Raw genomic sequence first — 21,894 nt, 5'->3', positions numbered from 1 at the left:
CCAGCACTATTTATTGACAAGGCTGCTTTCCTCCAGTAGATGTTTTTGGTACCTTCTTCAAAAGTCATGTCTAGCTGCATGAGTTTCCTTAGGGCTCTTTATTATTTTCTTTTGGTCTGTTTGTCTGTTTTTCTTCCTGTCCCACATTGTTTTTGTCTGAGGTATAATTTGAAGCTCTGTATTCTGATACCTTTATTAATTGCTTTTTCAGCTGAAGATTGCTTTGGCTATTAGGAGTATCTTGTGCTTTCAGATGGATTTTGTTTTACTTTTCAGATTTTGTGAAGAATATCTTCAGAATTTTGAAAGGAGTTATTACTAAATTGGATCTGTAGATTCCTATATAATAATTTCATTAAAACAATGATTTTCAAAATTTTAATTTAGATACTCTTAAGTATGTGAGATCTTTCCATCTTCCAGTGTTTAGTTTTGATAAGGCATTATTAGGAAGGGTCCTATTCCCACAGTTCCAGATAACACAAAGCTCTCTGTGAAACTATAACTTTCTGCTTCAGTGTTCCAAGTGATAGAATTACAGGTATGAGATGTTTCATTTTCTTCTTTAAGCCTTTTCCTATAGTTCTGGGTTTAGCCCTTCCCAAACCTTGGTTACTTTAGGTATGTTTTTAGAAAATGTTTGTATCACCACAGGGTCTTAACATTTTCAAATAGCAAAACTCGGGTACCATATGACCAAGATGGCCAGGATCAGAATAGTTGCTGAGAGTAGTAGTAAAATACTTTAAAATTGATGAGAGACACTAATGATGGAAGAATTGGGGAGACATGCAGTGAACTTAGCTTCTGTATTTATAAAAATTATTCAGCCTATTGGTTTTCTGTGTCATTTAATATTGTGTTAGATAATCTGTTATGTCATTAAAGTCTATAGTTTCAATTTTTTTCATAGAAACAGATAATAATAAAGGGTGCCTTATAACTAAGCTTGTGGTTTTAGTTTCATTGGTTTTTTTTCTTATTATTACAAGGTTCTTTCTTTCCTTCTTTCCTTCCTTCCTTCCCTCCCTCTTTCCTTCCTTCCTTCCTTTCTTCCTTCCTCTTTCTCTCTCTTTCTTTCTCTTTTTCTTTCTCTTTCTTTCTTTCTTTCTTTCTTCTTTCTTTCTTTCTTTCTTTCTTCCTTTCTTTCTTTCTTTCTTTCTCTTTTTCTCTTTCTCTTTCTTTCCTTTCTTTCTCTTTCTCTCTCTCTCTTTATTTCTCTTTCTTTATTTCTCTCTCTTTCTCTTTCTCTTTCTCTCTCTTTTTCTTTTCTCTTTCTTTCTCTTTCTCTCTTCTTTCTTTCTTTCTCTCCTTTCTCTCTCTCTCTTTCTTTCTCTTTCTTTCTTTCTTTCTTTCTTTCTTTCTTTCTTTCTTTCTTTCTTTCTTTCTTTCTTTCTTTCTTTCTTTCTTTCTTTCTTTCTTTCTTTCTTTCTTTCTTTCTTTCTTTCTTTCTTTCTTTCTTTCTTTCTTTCTTTCTTTCTTTCTTCATAGTAAAGAAAGCAGTTATTATCCAGGGGTGGAAGTGTCACTTTCTTTTTTTAACTGTGAGATTATCAGAAAAGGAGGGAGAACAATAACTTATTCTTAATATGATGCTTCTGGGGAAAAATCTTGCTTGACAATAGAACACCTCGACATTTTTTATATAAAAATTATTATAAGGATGACTTGTAAATCTACATATTTTCCCTTTTCGTGGTTGTCTGTTGAGCTTAAAATATTTAGGTTCTATTTGACATGCTTTCCTGAAAGCTACAGATGTAAAAATAATTTTTATATACATTAAAAGTATCTAGTTCTATGATTGTCTAAAGTTGAGTCACTTTTAAATTTGAATAAAATTCTTTGCAAATGCTCTTAGGGTCCTGAAGTTTGGAACTCATGCTGGGATTACCCAAGGAAAAAAGTCATAGTTCAGTATTTTAGAACCATTAGAATTAGTTTGGAAATGTTTTAAAACTTCATGCAGTATTAGTAGTAGCAAAGTGCCATTTTTCTGTGTGGTACATTTGAAAAATTATTGGTGAACATATAATAAAACAAAGTTTCTTTTAATATGTAAAGTCTAATTAGAATATGTAAACATTTTAATGCACTGTGATCATAAAATGTTTGTGATCCAGACTGTGTAGTATTTTAGTGATATTTGTATTTGTACAGATTCAGAACAACCAATCTTTGGTCTGATACTCTGCTATCACTCTGTTCTGACAATTTGGTATTGTAGTTACTCTTCTCTGACACAAGATGGTGATGCTCACCTGAAATGCTTCAAGTACAGGTTCTATTCTTCCCAAAGCAGGATGTTATGGAAATGAGTGGAAGAGGCTCTGCTTTCAGAAATAACAGTTGATAACCTCTGTGTTGTATGCATTGTGTAATTTATGTAACAGGTTTAGATTCATGTGAGTTAGAGATATAAAATGAGAGCTTTAAGAAAAGGGAAAATGAAACAATGAAGTGATTGATTTATCATGTTAGGCTAAATAAAACAATACAGATGCAAAAGGCAGCAATGTATACTTACTGATTCTATTTATTTGGCATCCTGAAAAGGCAGGACTGTGGTGTCGAAAATTAGATTGGGGTTGCTGGGCTGCAGAGATGACTCAGCAGTAACTGATGCCCTCTTCAGATATGCACATACATGCATGCAGGCAAATCACTCATGTATATAAAATAAAAATAAGTAGAGCTTTAAAAACAGAACAGATGTGGATGTCTTAGAGAGTTTGCTGCAAAGCAACATATTAGACATTTTTGAAATCATATAAATGTCCTTTGACTTGGATTTGAGTTGATTAGCCAGCCATGTGCCAACATCCTTGGATTTTGCACAAGAATGTTTAGATTTTCTAATACTACAGATTACATCACAGAGATTTGATGTGACCGGAAGTGGAATACAAGGGCTGGGCCACTGTCTCCAAAAAGAAAGGGATAAAAGGAGGAGAGAGGAATTGTATGGGGCCAGAGATAAAGATGTGATGGATAGATGGATGGAAAGAAAGAAAGAAAGAAAGAAAGAAAAGAAAAGAAAAGAAAAGAAAAGAAAAGAAAAGAAAGATAAAATTATTTCAATACATTTAATCAGTAAGAAAATACTCTTAAACAAATCATCTTAAATTGAAACAAGTAAAGAAAGTTTTAGCAAGTCAGGTAGAGGCAAGGCTCCTCTGCTCCTCTCTAAATGTTTGATTATATTTGGCAGCACATTTTCCCAGACCTCACTTCACCTCTGCCTTACTGAGTTGAAAGCTACATCTATAAGGAGGGCACTTTCTGTCCAACTATAGTAGCTGGTGTTCATCTCTTCTGTAGGAAGAGTCTTAGAAAACTGTTGATGTATTGGCTAGAGCTAGAGATCTTAACAGTCCTTCAGTAACTTTAATCAGCTCATTCAGTTTTGCTTTGGTTGTATTCTTATATGTTGTGTGATAATTCAGTGTAATCTAAATTATCTCCCTGTTCTTTCCCGTACTACCTTACTACAAGGTCATCATCACCTAATTTTATAGAACAGGAAAGACAGGTAAGTCAGAATAACTGACTATTACCTTCCATGTCTAAGCAGTCTGTGATCAAGATTAAAATGTTACACAGTGAATGAATGACTTTATAGCAGGCTTACTCAGAGTTGTGATTTGTTCTTAAAAATGAAAATACAAGGGTTGGAGAGATGGCTTAGTGGCTGCTCTTTAGGGTTCTGTTCCCTGCACCCAAATGGCAGCTCACAATTTTCTGTAACTCCAGTTCCAGGTAATTTGACACTCTCACACAGATATGAATGCAGGAAAAACACAAATGCACATGAAATGAAATGAAATAAATTATTTAAAAAAAAGAAACACAGTAAGTCAGTTTTAAGATTGCCTTTTAGATGTTTGATCTCATCCCGCCTCCTTTACTTTGTCTGTTAAAGTGCATAAAAACAGGTTAGTGTATTTTATATTTAGAAATGTGAACACAGTAAAAAGCACTGAGCAAGGTGAACAAGATACTTTTTTCTTTAGTATATTATTGGATTTTTTAAAAAATTTTTCACTTATTAATTCTATATTCAAGGTGTTGACACTCCTTTTGCTTCCTCTGTAATGAAATTTCTGCCCCTCTTTCAGATGTTGGCAGAGGCCTGACATTTTAGTGAGCGTAATAGCTTTATGAGGCTTAGTATTAACTTCTGTAAAATGTCTAAGTGATTACATGCTTGATGTTTGTATGTCTTTTAGCTATCCATATCTGTAATCCATAATGGTATTTTTGATAGTCACATTATATTACTTCATGACTGAGTACAGTTTGGGGCAAAGGAGACAAGATGAGATTGGGGAAGGCAAAGGAAGCATAAAATTGTGTGATGGTTATTTTCTATTTCTGTGACTTTATATTTGACGACTAAAATAGAGTAAGCATTTGTAATTTACAAATAGTTGATACATTTTCTTTATGCTCCTGGGAAATTTTAATAGAAGACCGAGGGCATTGAGCTATGTATAAAGTCAAGTAGGGACACCGGGACACCCCTGTACTCAGTACCTAGATTTGTGGCATTTGGGAGTCCAGACACATTTGTATGGCATTGTATCTGGTTTTCATGTATCATGACAGCAATGAATAGTTACTATATAGACTGTACAGCTAAAGATATGTAGTGTTTGGCCCCTTAAGGGGAAAAAAAATGCCCAGAACCAAAGAAAGTGAAGCTCTGTGGACCATAACAACTTAAACTTTGACTATTATTAGATCATTTACCTGTTCAGTACCAATATGTGCCATGCAGTAAATGAAGTTATATAGAAGGGAGTCCAGGCATACTCTACAAAAATGTTCAACTTTGTTGCCAGTTACTATATACTTTTTAGAAAGCTGATACTTAGGGAAGATATGGGGCATGCTTACAGCAATACTCCCTAGGAAAAAGAGTCCAACAGCTGTTTGGCATCATGTACATGCTGCAACCCGTTTCTTCTCTCATGTTTTCTTGGCTTATATGCTTGTTTTTAAATTGTATCAGACATATTTCTCTTACACTATTTGTTATCATACAGGATATCTGACTCTTCTTGCAAGGATTATTATCTGTTGGCATTCATTGATATGTCTAGTATACATAGCACTAGTTAGTATGAGAGAGACCTGCCTTACATGTTGTTAGCTTATTTTTGCATTTGGAAAGCATCAGTCTTTCATATGTCAGTTATAATTTTAATGAACTAAATTGTGTCGGTATTTAAGTTCTCTTATATGTATTTTATGAAAAAAATTATTGAAGGGGGTCCTATTTTGGTCTGTTTTTGAGATGGGCTGTTGTTGCTCTGTAACCCAGGCTGGCTTAAAACTTACTGTATTCCTCTTATAAGTGTCTGTTACCACAAAAGATTTGAACTTTTTAAAATAATTCATATTGTTTGTGTATCACATTTAAATCTTGTGTGTTTTAGTTATTCCTATCTTTCAAATTCAGTTTTCCCTTCCAATAGAGGCTACTGTTAGGGAATCATTTTTTGTGAATGGTAGGCTAAAAATATGCAGTATTAGAGTAAAACCTTAAATACAAAACAGTATGTTGTCTGATTTTTATAGCCCATATATTAATACCATTATGCAGTTTTAAAAGACCACCCCCCCAAAACCACAGGGCAAAAACATTTTCTTTCATTTCTTGACTAATGCTCTGAGTTGACATAACCCCTGAGTAAAAATTAACCCCTGATTGATTATAATTTAGGCACAGAAGCCAAAGTGATCATATTATCAGTTATCTAAAAAATTTTGAACAGTGAATGAAGTTAGCCTAGGGAAAACAGCATAGTTCGATCTGAGAGTTCAGATGGATCCTAACTCTCACCAATGTGGAACCAAATTTGAGAGGAGTATATTTTGTCATGAACTTTAGAGATGAGAATAAAAACATTGAAGATACACAGTAATAGGTTACAGTATAATTTAACAATATTTTGAGGACACTTTGCTTTTTAAAAAGTTATCAATTCTACTGTGCAGAAATATACATGTCCAATCTGAAAATACTTGGCAAATCAGAATTCATTATTATTAGTAGCTTTAACTTTAATTAGTGAATATCTGAGCTATCCAAGAAGCTATGCATCTCTGTATGCAAGGGGGCACAATAAAGAAACTGTTGAAATGGCTTGTTCTATGGTGTGATTAAGGAGAAGGGTTTTATTGTGAATAAGAGAGAGAATATCCTAGAGGCATATGAAAAATTCAGAACATAGAGAAAAGGAAACTAAACTGAACATGGCCAGGGCTCTCTGTGAGAGGCAAGAATATGCACATCTAGTCAGTAAATGTAAAGCTTGTTCTAATACCCAGTACTCTAACCACTTAGGTCTGAGGTACAAATATTCAACTATCTATTAATGTATAGCACTGCTCCTTATGGATGATGTCTTCTGTACAGCATGGCAGTCCAACTTGCTTTTTCTTGTGCTCCTCTTTCCTATGCCTCTGAGGACACTTTCTTCCTAAGATGAATCACTGTTTACTTTTTGTAGCTTATGTCTATTTAAAGACATTTCATTTTCCTAACTATTAAAAGTATACTTGTAAAGACACCAGTGATTATAGAAAAATTTAGTCTGTCTGGCCACCTGCCCCTAAAATGAGCTCCAGGGACACTGTTTTCTGTTCTGGGAACTCTGCTCTTCCATCTTAATTACATTTATTATTAGCCATTATGATGTAGGAATTGGACAAAAATCTGAATCCAGTCAGGTCACTGGTTGTATTTTTACTTTATAACATACCCCATTTTTTTCTTCCCCATCATACTATTGTTCTTTGCCAGGGTTATTGTGGTTGCTCTGAAATGGTTTCTCTGACATTGTGTTTTTCCTCTTCCATTTTATCATTTTGTTTTATAATATTTTTTTCTAAAAGTATGTCTGCTAAGACAGCGTTGCCTGCTGAAGAGCTGAAAATCCTCTTTGGACTGCTCAAGTGTAGCCATCCTAGCTCATTGTTGACAAAAGTATCCTTGCTTCCATTACCTTAGCAGTTGTGTCTGGCACTCAGGGATCCTGTATATACTGAACTTGATTATTTCCTCCCTATTTGCATGAAGACCGTTTTTTACTACTTTTATCAGCCGTCACCCACACTTAGTACCCCTGACGTTAACGAATTTCTGTCCTAAGGTTTTATTGCTCATGGTTTTCTTACTTGGTCCATCTAGTCTCTGCTTTCCCCCTTGCTTCCCCACAGTGTTGTTCAGTCAGTGATGTTCTAATGTTTTTTTTTTTTTTTTTCATCCTTTGTTGCTTTATTTTTCTGTCTGAGAACTTGAGGTCAGAAGCCATCAAATCACTTTTGTGGCTATTTGCCCCTGTCAGTGATGACAATGATACAAACATTTAAATGCTATTACTACCACATAAATTTTGTTAGCATGACATGTGTAAACCTTTATTTTTCTTATGGATTTTAATGAAACCAACAATTAGGAAGAATTCTTTTGAAAGATAGTCTCAGTGTTATCTTGCCTCTTTTGTAATTGTAGAAATTTTGTATCAGCAGGGGGCAGTCAAACCAAATTGCATTCTGCTAGCTAATGAAACATTAACTTTTTCTTCTGTAAGTTGTTCTATGTAGGACATGAACTGCATTTTATAATGCATTTATAAGCAAAATTCAAAGCTGCTTTTTGGTAAGTCTGTTGGAATTTAATAAATGTGTTTAGTTGTAAAAGGTAGTTCCTTTTCTTCCCTTAAATTAAAAAAAGGAAATTGGCACATAGAGCCCATTTCTTGGATTTTGAGGTTTTGTTTGTTTTGGTAGGTGGCCACTTTACATAGAAAACTTTTGTAGCTTAGCAATTTTTCCTTTATTAAGCTTTTTTGTTAAAGTGATTATAGAATTTCTTTATTTTGTCCTGTGAATTTGGAATAGTGTTTTAGCACTATGTGGCATAATGCTCTGTAAAATGATTCCTTGGTCGTTGTTTTCTTCCAAATCCTTTCTTGGCAATTGTTGTCTACTAGTTATAGATAACCCTCCTCAGTGTTAGCCTGATACTTCTGAGGGAAAGACACCATTTATTCTAAACTGTTTTTAACATACACTGGAGGCAGTATCACTATATCTCCTCTTTTGTGTCCACAATAAGAAGATTCGGGAAAACACATGAGTGGCTCCCAGACAAGTACCATCCTGTTTGCTGGTGGGCAGGAAAGAGCAGTGTCCTGGAATGTTGCTGAGAAGGAAATCGCTTGTGTTCCACAAATGATATCATTAAACTTTTTAAAAATATCATTTTGAAATGGTAGCTCTATATTTGTGTTTCTTTCTGTTTATTAATTTTGCATGCACTTAGTTCAGAAATGCATTTAATATGAGGTGAGGGAACATTGTGTTCCTGGCAGTTTTCTGTTTATTGTTGGTAGAAATGTCAGAGTGAACACTAAAGTTGTATTAGATAGTAATCACCCCTTTTTGTTCTCTTAGTGTAAAAGTTTTTGATAAATCTCTGTAGACTTAAAGGATACAGCATCTACCACTCCCCTTGAGAACTTGCACTGAAGAAATTACATGGGAAAACGGTTTTTAACACACAGATTATATTTTTTTCAAGTTAGATTTAATTGGGCTTTATTTTGTTAATGAAAATTAGTTGTGTAAGCTTAACCTTGAATGTCTAATTAATGGCTTTTTATGTGTTTAATTATGATAGTTAATATTTCACTTTAGAATTATATTGAAGTTTCTGTTTAATGACTGAAAAATGGTTATGGCTAGACTTTTTAGCAGTTACCAAAAAGGAAAAAAAAAATCCAAACATCATAAACTTGAAGAATTATGTTCAGTTTCCTGTGTTCATGGTTTCTTTTCTTATGAACTCTCATTGTTAAATACCTTATTATTTAGTAATGATTCTCTACTTCACCCCTTCCTCTAAAACCCAGTAAAATGCTCCAGGCTTGATGATGCATCACATGGCTGAGGCAGGAAGGGTCCTATCTTGGAAATAGAAAAGCAAAAGTATAGCAGAATAATGGCCAAATACAAGATTTTAAATGCTTGTTAATAATTTTAGAAAATTGTCACATAATGACTATGATTACTGTCTTAGTCAGGGTTTCTATTCCTGCACAAACATCATGATCAAGAAGCAAGTTGGGAAGGAAAGAGTTTATTGAGCTTACACTTCCATGTTGCAGTTCATCACAAAAGGAAGTCAGGACTGGAACTCAAGCAGGTTAGGAAGCAGGAGCTGATGCAGAGGCCATGGAGAGATGTTTCTTACTGGCTTGCTTCCCCTGGCTTGCTCAGCCTGCTCTCTTATAGAAGCCAAGAGCACCAGCCCAAAGGTGGTACCACCCACAAGGGGCCCTCCCCACTTGATCACTAATTGAGAAAATGCCCCACAGCTGGATCTCATGGAGGCACTTCCCCAACTGAAGCTCCTTTCTCTGTGATAACTCCAGCTGTGTCAAGTTGACACACAAAACTAGCCAGTACAATTACATAATTTTACTGATATATATCAGACCTTATACCCTTTTATTTATATTAAATACATTGAATGTCATTCTTCATATTTATTATGCCCATTCTTTTAAACCTATTAAAAATAATCCTGAATGTTAGGTTTACAGAATTTTTTTTATTAGGTATTTGAAAGAGAAGAGACTATACATGGCTGCTTACATACATGGTGATGTGATTTGTCAGTCTCTGTTGCTGTGCTGAGTTCTTATTCCTTCTCTTTGTGGCCATTGCCCATGAACTGGCCTGGACGATCTCTCTATCTATAAGGTTGTAATACAAGTACATAGAAATACATTTTCTCTTTTGAATGCTATTTTCACCATTGAAGTATGGCAAATTTAGCTTCAGTTTTTTTAAGTGATACATTTATAGTATGTTGCATATCTTTTTAGTTATCCAATCTTAACTTTATGAGTTAATTACCATTATAATACTTGATCCTACAAAGACCAACATATATACTTAAGAAATCTGACCAAGGTCACAGAGCTTGGAACTAAATTTTTGAGATCTCTGAACTGTTTAGCTGGTACTTTGGGGGAATTGCTTTTTACTTGTCACTTTGAGGAAAATTTTCAATATAATAATCTTTCATGAACATTTCTTGTTTATTGGGTTTTCTTTTATTTAGAGATTTATAGTGCTTGGTATAGAAGAAACCCTACATCTACTTCAGTTTATACTCTATAGTAGTCATTTCTCATGGGATTACAAAAGTCATCTAGATTTTCATTCCATTTATTAATTATCATGTCATGATACAATTAATTTATATCTGTTGGTCACCTTTGTATAGGTACTTACTCAGGGAGTTGCTTAGTATCTTAGCATTCATGTCATCAGTGACTGAAGCTTTACTTTTTTTTTTTTTTGAGGTTTGGAAGGTTATTGCTTTTTCTTTTGTTTCCTTTTGTTTTGTTTTTGCAATCTGTGTTCCTTCTATTCTTTGCACTGGGTAGGATATCTGACCAGATGCTTAACAGAAGTTGAATGTGGACATCTCTGTTTTTCTTCTGATCTTAAAGAGTTGCTTGAGGTGCACTCGGAGTTTCACTATTAGGCTTTGTATATTAGCCATTTAATAAATTGAATATTCCTAGTTTGCTTAGTTTTTAATCATAGGCAAATCTGAATTTTGTCAAATAGTTTTACAAGGATCAAGTGATTGTTGAACTTTTCCTCTGAAGTCATTAAAGAGAATTGATTGATGTTAAAATCTTACATTATTCTTGAATTCTATTTAGAACAAATGTTTCTTAGTTGTTTTATGTACATAAATATGTACTAAGATATTTGTACAGTTCTTGGTAAATTTTTTTGTATAGGTGTCTTTTTGTACTTTTCCTGGTTTCCTTTTTTTTTCCTTAGAGTACTGGCTTAGTAAAATGAGATGTGATTCTTTTTCTTCTGTACATTTATTGCCTTTAGTAGGTAATAGACCATTATGGCTATCTTTCTTTTATAAAATAAATTGTATTAAATTGTGTTTTTCAGGAAATGTTAGCCATTTCACTTAACTTGTAAAACGTATACCCAGAGTTGTCTGTCATCCTATTATTTAAGGTTCTATAGTGTTGTCTCTTCTTTCTCATATTATAGTTTGTGTCTCTTTTCTGTTGTGTCAGGTTTATTAGACCATCCTCTCACGATTCTTCTGTCATTTCACTGTGCTGTGGCTTCTTGATTTTTCTGTGTTGCTTTGTTATATTTAATTTCATTTCTTTCTTAAAACTTCCATTTTTATATTTTGTTTTTATTATTACTTTTGTGGCTGACATCTTGATTATTAACTTGAAACTTTACAAATGCTATAGATTTCTCTCCAGAAATTACTGCCCTTACATCTCACAAACTGTTAAGATTTGTTTTATCTTCAGTCAGCTTATATTGCCTAATTTTTATATATTTGGAATTTTCCATATAGCTTAGTTGTTTTGGGAGATTAGTTTGTATGATCATAGAGTAATAATTTTTTAATTTTTTAAAATTACTTTGGCTTCTTAAAATTATTTTGTTTTTCTTTATTGATCTAAGATATGGACCTCTCATTGTATGTTTCTTGTGTCCTTTGGAAGTCTGGCGGGGTTGGGGGGCACTACTTTCTGAGAGAAAACTGTAAAATGTGATTCTGGATTTATCTATTGCTTTTATCAGTGTTGCTTCACCTGCATCGATACTTCTTATTTAAGTTCCTTCATGTCTATAATATTTGACATCCTCTCTGCACTGTGTATTCTGATTCTCCAGTTGTTAACATAGCCACCCATGTTTTCTTTCTTTTTTCTTTTTGTATCACTTCCCAATATTTTTGTATAGTTTGTATTGTTTTATGTTCTTCTGTAGCACATCTCTTATTTTATGTCAGTTGACTTTTATGTATATAACATTTAATGACATCTTATATCGTTTACAATCTAGTAATTGCAGTTTCATTATCTTTCGAATGACTGGAATAACTTCATCTCCCCATTTTAATTTTTTTCAATTATTTTTGCTGTGTGTGTGTGTGTGTGTGTGTGTGTGTGTTAGCAGTTATATTCATGGTTGAGTTTTCAGCACCTGCTTTTAATTAGTAATCCTCTCATTTGAAATAAAGCATAGAAACCTTACAATCAACTAGGTCAAGAAAAGAGGAAGATAGCTAGGTGTGTTTTGTGTGCTATGTTCCTCAGCCTCCCTGCTCTTGCTTTCATTAGGAACTGTCATTTGTGTGGTTTCAGTTTCAACCTGTAATATAGAACTACGTAGAAAATAACTTTAGATCTATGTTTTCGTTCTTCAGATTTGTTTGTAATTCAGTAGGAGATTACTGTTATAGATAGGAAACTCAGGGACAATGGTTTTGTTGTTCAGATCATGCATGAAAAATGTGTAAGGATCACAATATTATCCTTCATAGCAAAACTGATAGCAGTTTGAAATGCCTGTGAACAAATGTACAGATAAGCCCATGGGAGTTGTGCTTTATGAAAACTGAACTTCCTGGATGCACAGCAAGAGACAGCCAAACTTCACGCTGTGAAAGGTGCATATTACACATATGCATCTCTGTGACATTATAGAAAGAGCAAAGGGAATGGATCGGAACACTGGTTACCACAAATAGGAAGGAAGGAAAGGGTGGTGGCATAAAGGAACACTTTTGTAGTAAATAAATCAGTGTACATTGTACTCATGGGGCTGTCTCACTAACTCTGTATTTGTCAACTCAAAAATTTAGTTCCAAGCTCCAAGATCTTGTACTCTATCTTCATGATGGGACACATTTGAGGAAATCCTCTTTTTGTCAAGTGACCTTACATTCTGCTTTCCAGATTGCCTGTGATGTTAGCTTCCGTTGTTGGGAATGCTAATACTACAGGAGCTTGTGGATTTGTTGTTAGAGTTCTGGTTTTCTTTCTCTTCACGTGGAGCTCCACAACAGAAAAGAATGTTAACGATCCTTTAAATGATTGCTATATAAGTATGACCTAATCTGTTCTGTCCTAACTTTAGAGGATGGTTAGGGTTGAGAGACTCTCTCTCTTTCCTGCATTTCAGTGTTACCATATACTTTATTAATAGCCAGTCTTCATTTTTGTGACCATTTATTCACATTCTTGTCCAAAATAACAAAAAATGTTCAATTTTTATTTAGATTGCTGCTTAATATAAACCCCCTAACATGTAAGCACCCAGCCCAATTATGAACAATATGGATTTCTACAGCACAGCATAAGCTAGCTTGCTTTTTCTTAGATAGTCTGCATTGGAAATGGGTTTTCAGTCGCTTAAAGCTAGATTTTAATTTTAATTTGGCTTTTTATTAGAAAGGGATTTCTATCTATAAAATAAGAATATCTTCTTGGCAAGTATTTGAGAATGCAAGGGAAAATCTCATGTAAATCAAAGTGCGTCCTTGATCTTATTGATTCTCTCTCTGGGAGGGGGAAAGGGAATGAAAATACTGATTTTACAGTTGTTTAAAATTTAAACTGTACTTTTAATTATCTTAAGTTTCATTTTCAGTAGTACTTTTGAATATGTTCCTTTTAGTATTAGTTTGCATAATACATCAGCAATTTCATAGCAATCGTATTAAATTATCATAAATATTCCTTTGAGACCTGTTAGCACCTTTTTCTTTCATAGTGTGATAGTTAATGTCTGGCATCTGGAATTACATGTGTTTGGTGTTTACATGGTCTATCCTCATATCAGGAGTCCAGTTTCATTTGAGCTTTTTTATTTGGGGGAAGTGCATGTGTATTGTTTTTTCTGATCACGCTAGCTTTATGAGTAACTTTTTAAACAGTCTGTGTTGACACAAGTCTCTTTTGAGTTGATTAGTCTGGAAAGTATTTAGCTACAAACAAGGAAGACTAAAAATTGAAGAAGCCCCGTTTGTTGCCCACTCCTCCCCACCCTGGGCTTTTATTCTAACTCTTGGTAGCTCCATAATGACCTAGCAACAAGATGTTTTTCTTCCTCTCCATTCCTGCCTTTTCCTTTGTCATAATGATTTGTTTTATATCCATATATTTACCACACAATCTATAATGTTTACTAATTGAAATTCATCTATAGCTTCTGTCTATTTGAATTATTTGTCAACATTCATATTACAGCACTGTAGAACTGTGTGGAAGTGTTGGAATTCAAAATAAACACAATTGGGACCTCAAGGTTTTCTTTTAGAACTGGTTCCCATTTTTGAAGTATTAGCAGCATCATTGTAAGTCCTTAGTGAAGATTGCATCCTCTATTGGCACCAGAACCTCAATTGGTTTGTGCCGTGCTTAGAGTAACAACAAGAGTTTAAAGAAGGCACAGTTTGTTAATGTAGGAAATGAGGAAGTGTTGTCAAGTGTGAGTTGTATGATAGTATTACAGACTTCCAGTGTTTGGTGGAAGTATGCACACAAGAATCTAATGCCTTGAATATATCAGAGGATGCAAGCCCAAAAAGATTGAAACATTTCAAAAGTAGAGAAGAAAATAAAATACTGAGTCTAAAGTCTGGCTCTAGCCAAACCTATACATAAACTTCTCCATTTTGGTCTTTGAGAGCACATTTTAAAATCTAAATGTTTTTCTTCCTTCAGGTAGTTCAGAAAGTTGACCTTACCAGAAATTGTATACTGCTGTTTTATAGGGCTATATTTTTTTCTAACTTTGTGTCATTTAATTCAAGCTTTTATAAATGACAAACAAATCAATGTGGGTATAGTTTGGAAAGAGCATATTTTCATAATTGTTAAGCTCACTATTGGTTTATTTCATTTACTTTTACGTTTTCTTTCAAATGCATGAGTTTGTCTTGGCCAGCAAAGCTTAAGTAAATTGTATGATTGAGTTTGTTTACCATGTACCAACCACATTGATGGTGACTGCCTTCCCTGGCATTGTTTTGAGCCTAGATTACAGTTATATACTGTATTCTACCCTGCATGCCTGCAGGGAAGCCAATATGCGAAATTATGCCCACATTAACAGTAGAGGAAATGAGAATACCAGGTTCAGGGTCCAGAAAGGAGTAACATCTTCAAAATGCTGATGAGCAATAACTTTGACCCCCAAATTTCGTTTAACTACACTGTTAGTTAAATAGACGGGAAAAATGGGGGAAGGGAATGCATGCAAGCATTCAAGCTAACTAGCTCTCTGAGCAGGTATCCTAGCAAGAAGAGTGGTATGTTAGGGTGTCAGTATGAGTAGTGATGGGAAGCAAACATTTAGTATGTGTACATTTTTTTAACTAAATAGTGCATGTTGGTAAGTAAATGCTTCATCCATCTAGAGCAGTGGTTCTCAATCTGTGGGCCTTGATTCCTTTGGGGTTACATATCAAAAATTTACATTATAATTCATAACAGTAGCAAAATTACAATTATGAAGTAGCATCAAAATAATATCATGAGAAACTGTATTAAATGGTTACAGTATTAGGAAGGTTGAGAACCACTGATCTAGAGTAAAAACTAGGGAGCTCTTGAGTTGTCTTTTTAACTTCAGTGGGAATAAAAGAGTAAAAGGTTGGTTAGAGACTAGAAATAATGAAACTTAGAAGACTGTCAGGGGAAATACATAGTGCACTTTAGATACTAATAGCAAAAATATGTAGTTAAAGAATCCAAAGTAAGCTGTCTCTTTCATAGCAGAGACCAGGAAAATCAAAAGGGCCCTGATAAATTAGAAAAATAACAGAATAAAGAACATTGGTTATTTGGCTCTATGTAATCTATCTGTCCATGGTGGAGATTTACTATATTACTTTAACCGGTGCCCAAGTGTTTGTTTTCATCAAGATAGCAGTAAATCACCAAAAGTTTTCTTCAATTAGAGAAACATACATGACTGGAGAGAGAGAATACTTGCCTGCTATGCATGAGTACCTGAATTTGGTCTCCAATGCCTCTTAAACCACATTGTGCCTGTAATTTCAGTACTGAGGAGATGTTTAAAGTCACCCTTCCCTCCAAGGTTTGTCAGAGGGCAACCTGGGGTACATGAAACCGTATCTTTTTTCAAGGGGAAACAACAACAACAAATATAAATATAGATATATATCTGTTAAAGGATTGGTTCCTTCATTGTGAGACTCCAAGTTAAACACCACAAGATTGGACGTGGATGCCATTGTTCAGGCATAACTGGGGAGCAGCTACCTTAGTCTCGACTGTTGGACACCATTTTCCTATAAGGATTATCTGTTAAGTCACCCTTTTCGCTATTTTAGCTCCATTATTTCTTCTACTCTGAGCCACTTTTCCTTCCTTTCATCCTTAGTGGAACAAATTTGTTTTACTGTTAATGATATTTGTCTTACTGTTTGACTCCCGTATTATCTTCATTCTGGCAGTTTAATTTGTTTAAGCCAGGATACTTTCTGTGTGAGCTCTTCCTTTAAGGTACAAGAAGGGAAGAGTATAGGGGAATTCCAGAACAGGGAAGTGGGAAGGAAGGGGTAGATGGAGGAACAGGGGGAGGGAAGAGGGCTTATGGGACTTGGGGGAGTGGGGACCCAGAAAAGGGGAAATCATTTGAAATGTAAATAAAAAATATATCAAAAAAAAAGTAGTAAAAAAAAAAAAAAGGTACAAGAAGGGTACCTTAAAAGAAATTTGTGAAATTGTGAAATAAGGTTCAAAGAGACCTTGTTTACAACAATGTAATTAGAAAAAGTATCATTATGCCCCCCCCTTTTTTTTTTTTACTAAAAGTTGTTAAATTTACAATACCTAAACTGAACTACCAGAATACCTGCTTGTGAAGGAGATCTGATCTGTATAGACACATCTTTACTGCCTGACGTGCTAGGCTGCATAGTGTAAGAAATTAACAGGCTTCTAAATCTCATTGTGGTCCAGAAGTTGAAATAATTGGTATTTGCTTTTCATACTTACATTTTCTGAGTAGTTACAGTGAAAACAGACTTCCTTTTTTGATATAACTAAAATTTCAAGGAAATGGCACTTTTTCTGATTACATTATTATAAACAAGGTCTCTTTGAACCTTATTTCACAATTTCACAAATGAAATAGAACTTTAAAATTGTCCATAGTAGTAAGTAGGAATATCTTCTATTTACAAGAACTTACTAAGAAATGGGATCATTGGTCATGTTTTCTCTCTTTTTAAAAAAAAAAAAAACAAACAAACAAAACTTCTTTTTCCCCCAAGATTTATTTATTTTATTTATATGTAATTACACTGCAGCTGTCTTCAGACACACACCAGAGAGGGCATCGAATCCCTTTACAGATGGTTGTAAGCCACCATCTGTGGTTGCTGGGAATTGAACTCTGGATATTTGGAAGAGCAGTCAATGCTCTTAGCCACTGATCTATTTTTCCAGCCCATGTTTTCTCTTCTTTAGATATGAATTTCAGTGTGGGTTTTGTCCCTAATCGTATTTGTATAATTGTGTTATTAAGTCTAATGCTAACCCAGTCCAGTAGCAACATAAATCTTAGAGCTCTATTCATATGAAATTTAAAATTTTTTCCAAAATGTTTGCCTTTTTAAAAAAATTATTTGAATTATCACAAGATAATCAGTAAAAAAGGAAGTCTTACAGTAGAAAAAAAGTACAGATTCAAGGAAAAGGAAAAATGCAATTTTAAAAACTTCAAAGCTGATTTAAGTGGATAATAAGGTGATATGTCACTGGATTTAAATCTTATACATGCCTTGGAAAGACTGTGAAGCTTGTACATTTGCATGGCAGTTTTAAAGCTGGAAGTAATTCAATGTACTTAACTGTATACATGAAAAGTAATTTCAATTTTCTTATTTAGGTATACTTCATATTCTTTTTTCAGCACTACTAAAAATTGCATGTACACAGCGATTACCAGCAGATGAGTTTCTGGAAGAGCAAAAGACAATCTTAAATCTTAAGTAGAAATGAGACTTCTGGGGAAGGTTTCAGAATGGGGGGTTGCAAAGTGAGTTTTGGAGGCAGATCTGCTGGAAAGGTAGAAGTATAAAAATGATACAACACAAAACAATTCAGTTAATCCCATCTAGACTATAGCACTGCTGTATTATATTTTAATATTGTATATGCTATTAGTGTCTCTCAGTTCTTTCTTCCAAAATGGCTGATCTTAATCATGAGACATGGTTGAGTTGGCACCGTGCTTGCAGCATAGCCTTTTCTAGTTAACTGTACTTTTGTCAGGTGGGAGAGGAGGCTGACAGTCCTAATCATCAGCAAGAGTATGCTTTGGCAAATGTTTGTGATAGTGCAGAATGTACTTAGGAAAATAATGATGCTTTACATTTTCCCCTCATTAAAACAGATTGTAAGCCATGAAAATGCATGAGAGTAGCTTAAGTACAGACCAAAACACATTGTCGGGACTGTAGAAGGACACGTGGCTCCCAGGAGCTGAGGGAGACGGCAGCAGTAGTACTGAGCATGTTTAGTAATACATCAGACTACTTTATATAAGACTGCGCATTTCTCCAAACTGGTAGAATACAGCTCCAAGACCACCCCATTAAAACTGGTCATTGTGTACAGCATTTATGACACATGTACTTCTCTAGAAGAAACTGATAATGGGGGAGGTTATGTGACTGTGGAACCTAAAGCTGCTTTGAGGGGGAAAATGCACTAAAAATCTTTATTTCTGACAATAATTTTGGTAGTATTCATTTTACTGAGTTTCAAGTCGCATATGAACAAAGAAACCTAGCATCCATGTAAAATATATAATCTTTTAAAAAAATTAATATATCTATTGAGGGAGAGGACATCTCTGTGTGCCTGAGTGCACACATGCCACAAGGGCACACACATGGGGCAGTCAGCGAACAAATTGCAAGCATCAGTTCTCTCTTTTCACCATGTGAATGCCAAGGATCAAACCTTAGGCCATCAGGCTTGACAACAATACACCTCTACTCACTCAGCCACCTCCTTCTCCCAGATCTCCATTATTTTTAAAGAGAAAGTAAATAAGATGTTAGAATGCTTTAATTATGAACTGTGATGGGTGTGTTTAGGTATATTTAAAAAGAGAAAGTTACTTTTGATCAGATCACCCAATAAGAAAACAGCTAACATTTCATAGATAAAATAAGGAGAATTTGAAGGTTTTTTTTTTTTAAAAAAAACAGTAATTATAATAGCTGACATTTACAAATGTTGAATTGTCTCCACACTACTGATTATATATCTGCCTTAATTTTCCTAAGGAAATGTCCCTAGTGTTCTTCCTACTTGCTTTAATCTTTCAGAAGATGAATTAGCTTTATTTTTCTCTAACAAAAAAGAACCCCATCTTTCTTACCTTTCTTTTATTTGTGTATGTGTGCGTGTGCGTGTGCGTGCGTGCGTGTGTGTGTGTGTGTGTTCATGTACGATTATAGGTGGGTTACCAGGCCTGTCTAATTTAACATGGATGTGAGGCTCTGAACTCCTACCCTCATGCTTGATTAGTATATGCTTTAATCATTGATTCCTCCCCCAGCTCTTGCTTTTTCAGATTAGTAGAGCCTGACTGTGCTAAAATGTCCACCATTATCCACCTGTGTGTTGGCCCCATTGTGGTGGTTTAAATAGGTTTGGCTCTCATAGACTCATGTGTTTGAAGGCTTGGTCCATTGACCATGGCCCTGTTAGGAGGTGTGGCCTTGTTGGAGTAGGTGTGGCTTTGTTGGAGTAGGTGTGGCCTTATTGGAGGAAATTATAAGAATTGCCTTGGTCATGGTGTCTTAGCAGTGGAAACCCTAACTAAGACACTCATCTTGGCAACTTCTTGTAGCACCTTGGAGCAAGCACATCTTCATGATCTCTGTCCAGTACATAATAGCCAAGGTTGTCATGATAAGAAATCATCCTGAAAGTTAGAAGTTTAAGGTCCTATAATCTCCTGCTGTGCAGCTGTGCTGTCATTTTGCCTCACTTTTTTTGTTAATTGTTTGATCACAACACTAGACCACAGTGTTAGAGAGGAGGATCAGAATCATCCTTTGATCAAAGAGAGGTTAAAAACCACAAGTATTATGATGGCTCCCTGTGTTGTCATTATATTGTTATTTTCTTTCTGAAGTCTTTCTATCTGGGTTACTTGTAATACGAGCCTGTTTTGAATGTGCCCTGCCTGTGGCAGTTTTTGAGGAATACCTGATGATGGAAGAACATTTTAATCCTGAAAGTGTGATAAGGAGGTAAAGAGAAAGAGTGAATGGACTTGTGTGCAATTTGGATCATGCAAGAATCTTTTGTCAATGTTGACATTAAAGCAAGCCAAGTTAAGGGATATGAGAATAGGGAGGTTTCAGCTACTTTGTCCCAATGTTTCCTAGAAGGTGAATGCCTTATAGAATTGAAGCAAAGCTATTTTTTTAAAAAAGCGTGTGTGTGTGTGTGTGTGTGTGAGAGAGAGAGAGAGAGAGAGAGAGAGAGAGAGAGAGAGAGAGAGAGAGAGTCTGTGTGAGAAATGGGAAAGAAGGCAGGAATCTCCTTTACTTTCTACCATCTATTTTTTGAATGTTATATTCTAGAACTCTTGCTTTTTGAGAAAGAGTCATATGACACTATACCATATCAAAAACTAATTGGAAATGGATCATTCACTAAATTAGTAGTAGATAAAGAACAGTAAGCAAATAACTTATTAGCAAGAAACTTTTTTGCTGTGAAGTATCCATATAATAGGCAATCAGCAATAATAAAAGCAGAATACCCCTTCCTCTAAAATCCAAACAAACAAAACCCCAGAGTGTTCATGATACTTGGGACAGAATTGGTGATTCGACAAGGATGACATTGGATTTCTTGAACTGGAATGGGAATAAGATAAGGGACAAACTTAAGTTTTAATAGAAATAGCAGTTCGGTATATAGCTCAGAGAATATGCAAAATAAACAAGTACAAAGAAAAACGCTGTGCCATTCCAGGAACCTGCTCTTAAAAGCAGTTAACATTCATCTTTATCGTGATAGGAGCTGTGCTGCCAGCCCTCCCCTCTGAAATAATAAACAGATAAATCCTTCATGTCCTAAAGTGGGTGATGTTTGGTGGTGGTGGTGGCGGTGGTGGTGAGGTCATTTGTCACAGTGATACCTTAGGAGGCCAAGTGCATGTGTGTGGCCTGTGTTGGTTGATGTCTATGCTTCTTCCTTGTTTGTTGTTGTTGCAGAAGGCTGTGTTGATATGTGATCAGAGCTTCCACAGGAGATTGTGTCAATGTCTGTGGTCTCTGATGCCACTGGGAGACTTGTTGATATCTGTGATTCATCCTCTGTCCAAGATCTGTGCCACTAGAGGCCCTGACGATCCCTAGTCCGTGCTTCCACCGGAAACCACATTGTGGTTCATCTTATGTGGTATAGCTGGAGGCTGAGTGGATGTCCACGATACATACTGTGTTGATTTCCGTGGTTTATACAGCTGTGGGAAATCATGTGGAAGTCCATGATCCGTGATACAGCTGGTTGTTACTGGCATGGAAACATCTATTGTAGTGGTATCACTGATTTCAGACTCACAATTCAGATTTAGAGACATTAAAGCCTTCTGTAATAACCTCTCCTCTCTTCCCCCAAAGAAATAAGAAATAGTCTAGACAGAAAAGTTACTGAGAATAGTTCTTAAAAATTGTGGTAAAGATACTTTACAGTCGTTGACTTCTGGAGGGTGTTGGGGCACACAACTCAGTTATCTTTTAAGAGGCAGACCACTGGGGCAACACATGTACTCCTTCTACTGCATTTCGAGAGAGTTTTATTCCTATAGGAAAAAACTTTCAAACTCAGCTGCTGCAATTACAAAGATGTGAATTTCAAAACCAACAAAGTAGACAGTAGTATTGAAAGAGAATCAAGCTTAGCCCTTCTGTTTTCAGTTGATGTTAACATTGGATAAGGAGCCTTGTTTGCTTCCTGC

At 35.1% G+C, this 21,894-nt stretch overlaps 1 protein-coding gene across 4 annotated transcripts in view; it reads left to right on the top strand.

The window, feature by feature from the left end:
* Spata5 (spermatogenesis associated 5) overlaps positions 1–21,894 on the top strand; it is a 164,771-nt gene that overhangs the window by 48,534 nt on the left and 94,343 nt on the right. The window lies entirely within an intron of this gene.

This window comes from Apodemus sylvaticus, chromosome 4 (assembly GCF_947179515.1).
Source record: "Apodemus sylvaticus chromosome 4, mApoSyl1.1, whole genome shotgun sequence".
NCBI classification, from domain to species: domain Eukaryota; kingdom Metazoa; phylum Chordata; class Mammalia; order Rodentia; family Muridae; genus Apodemus; species Apodemus sylvaticus.
The sequence above is the reverse complement of the archived record's forward strand: the minus strand, read 5'-3'. Positions and strand labels throughout refer to the sequence as shown.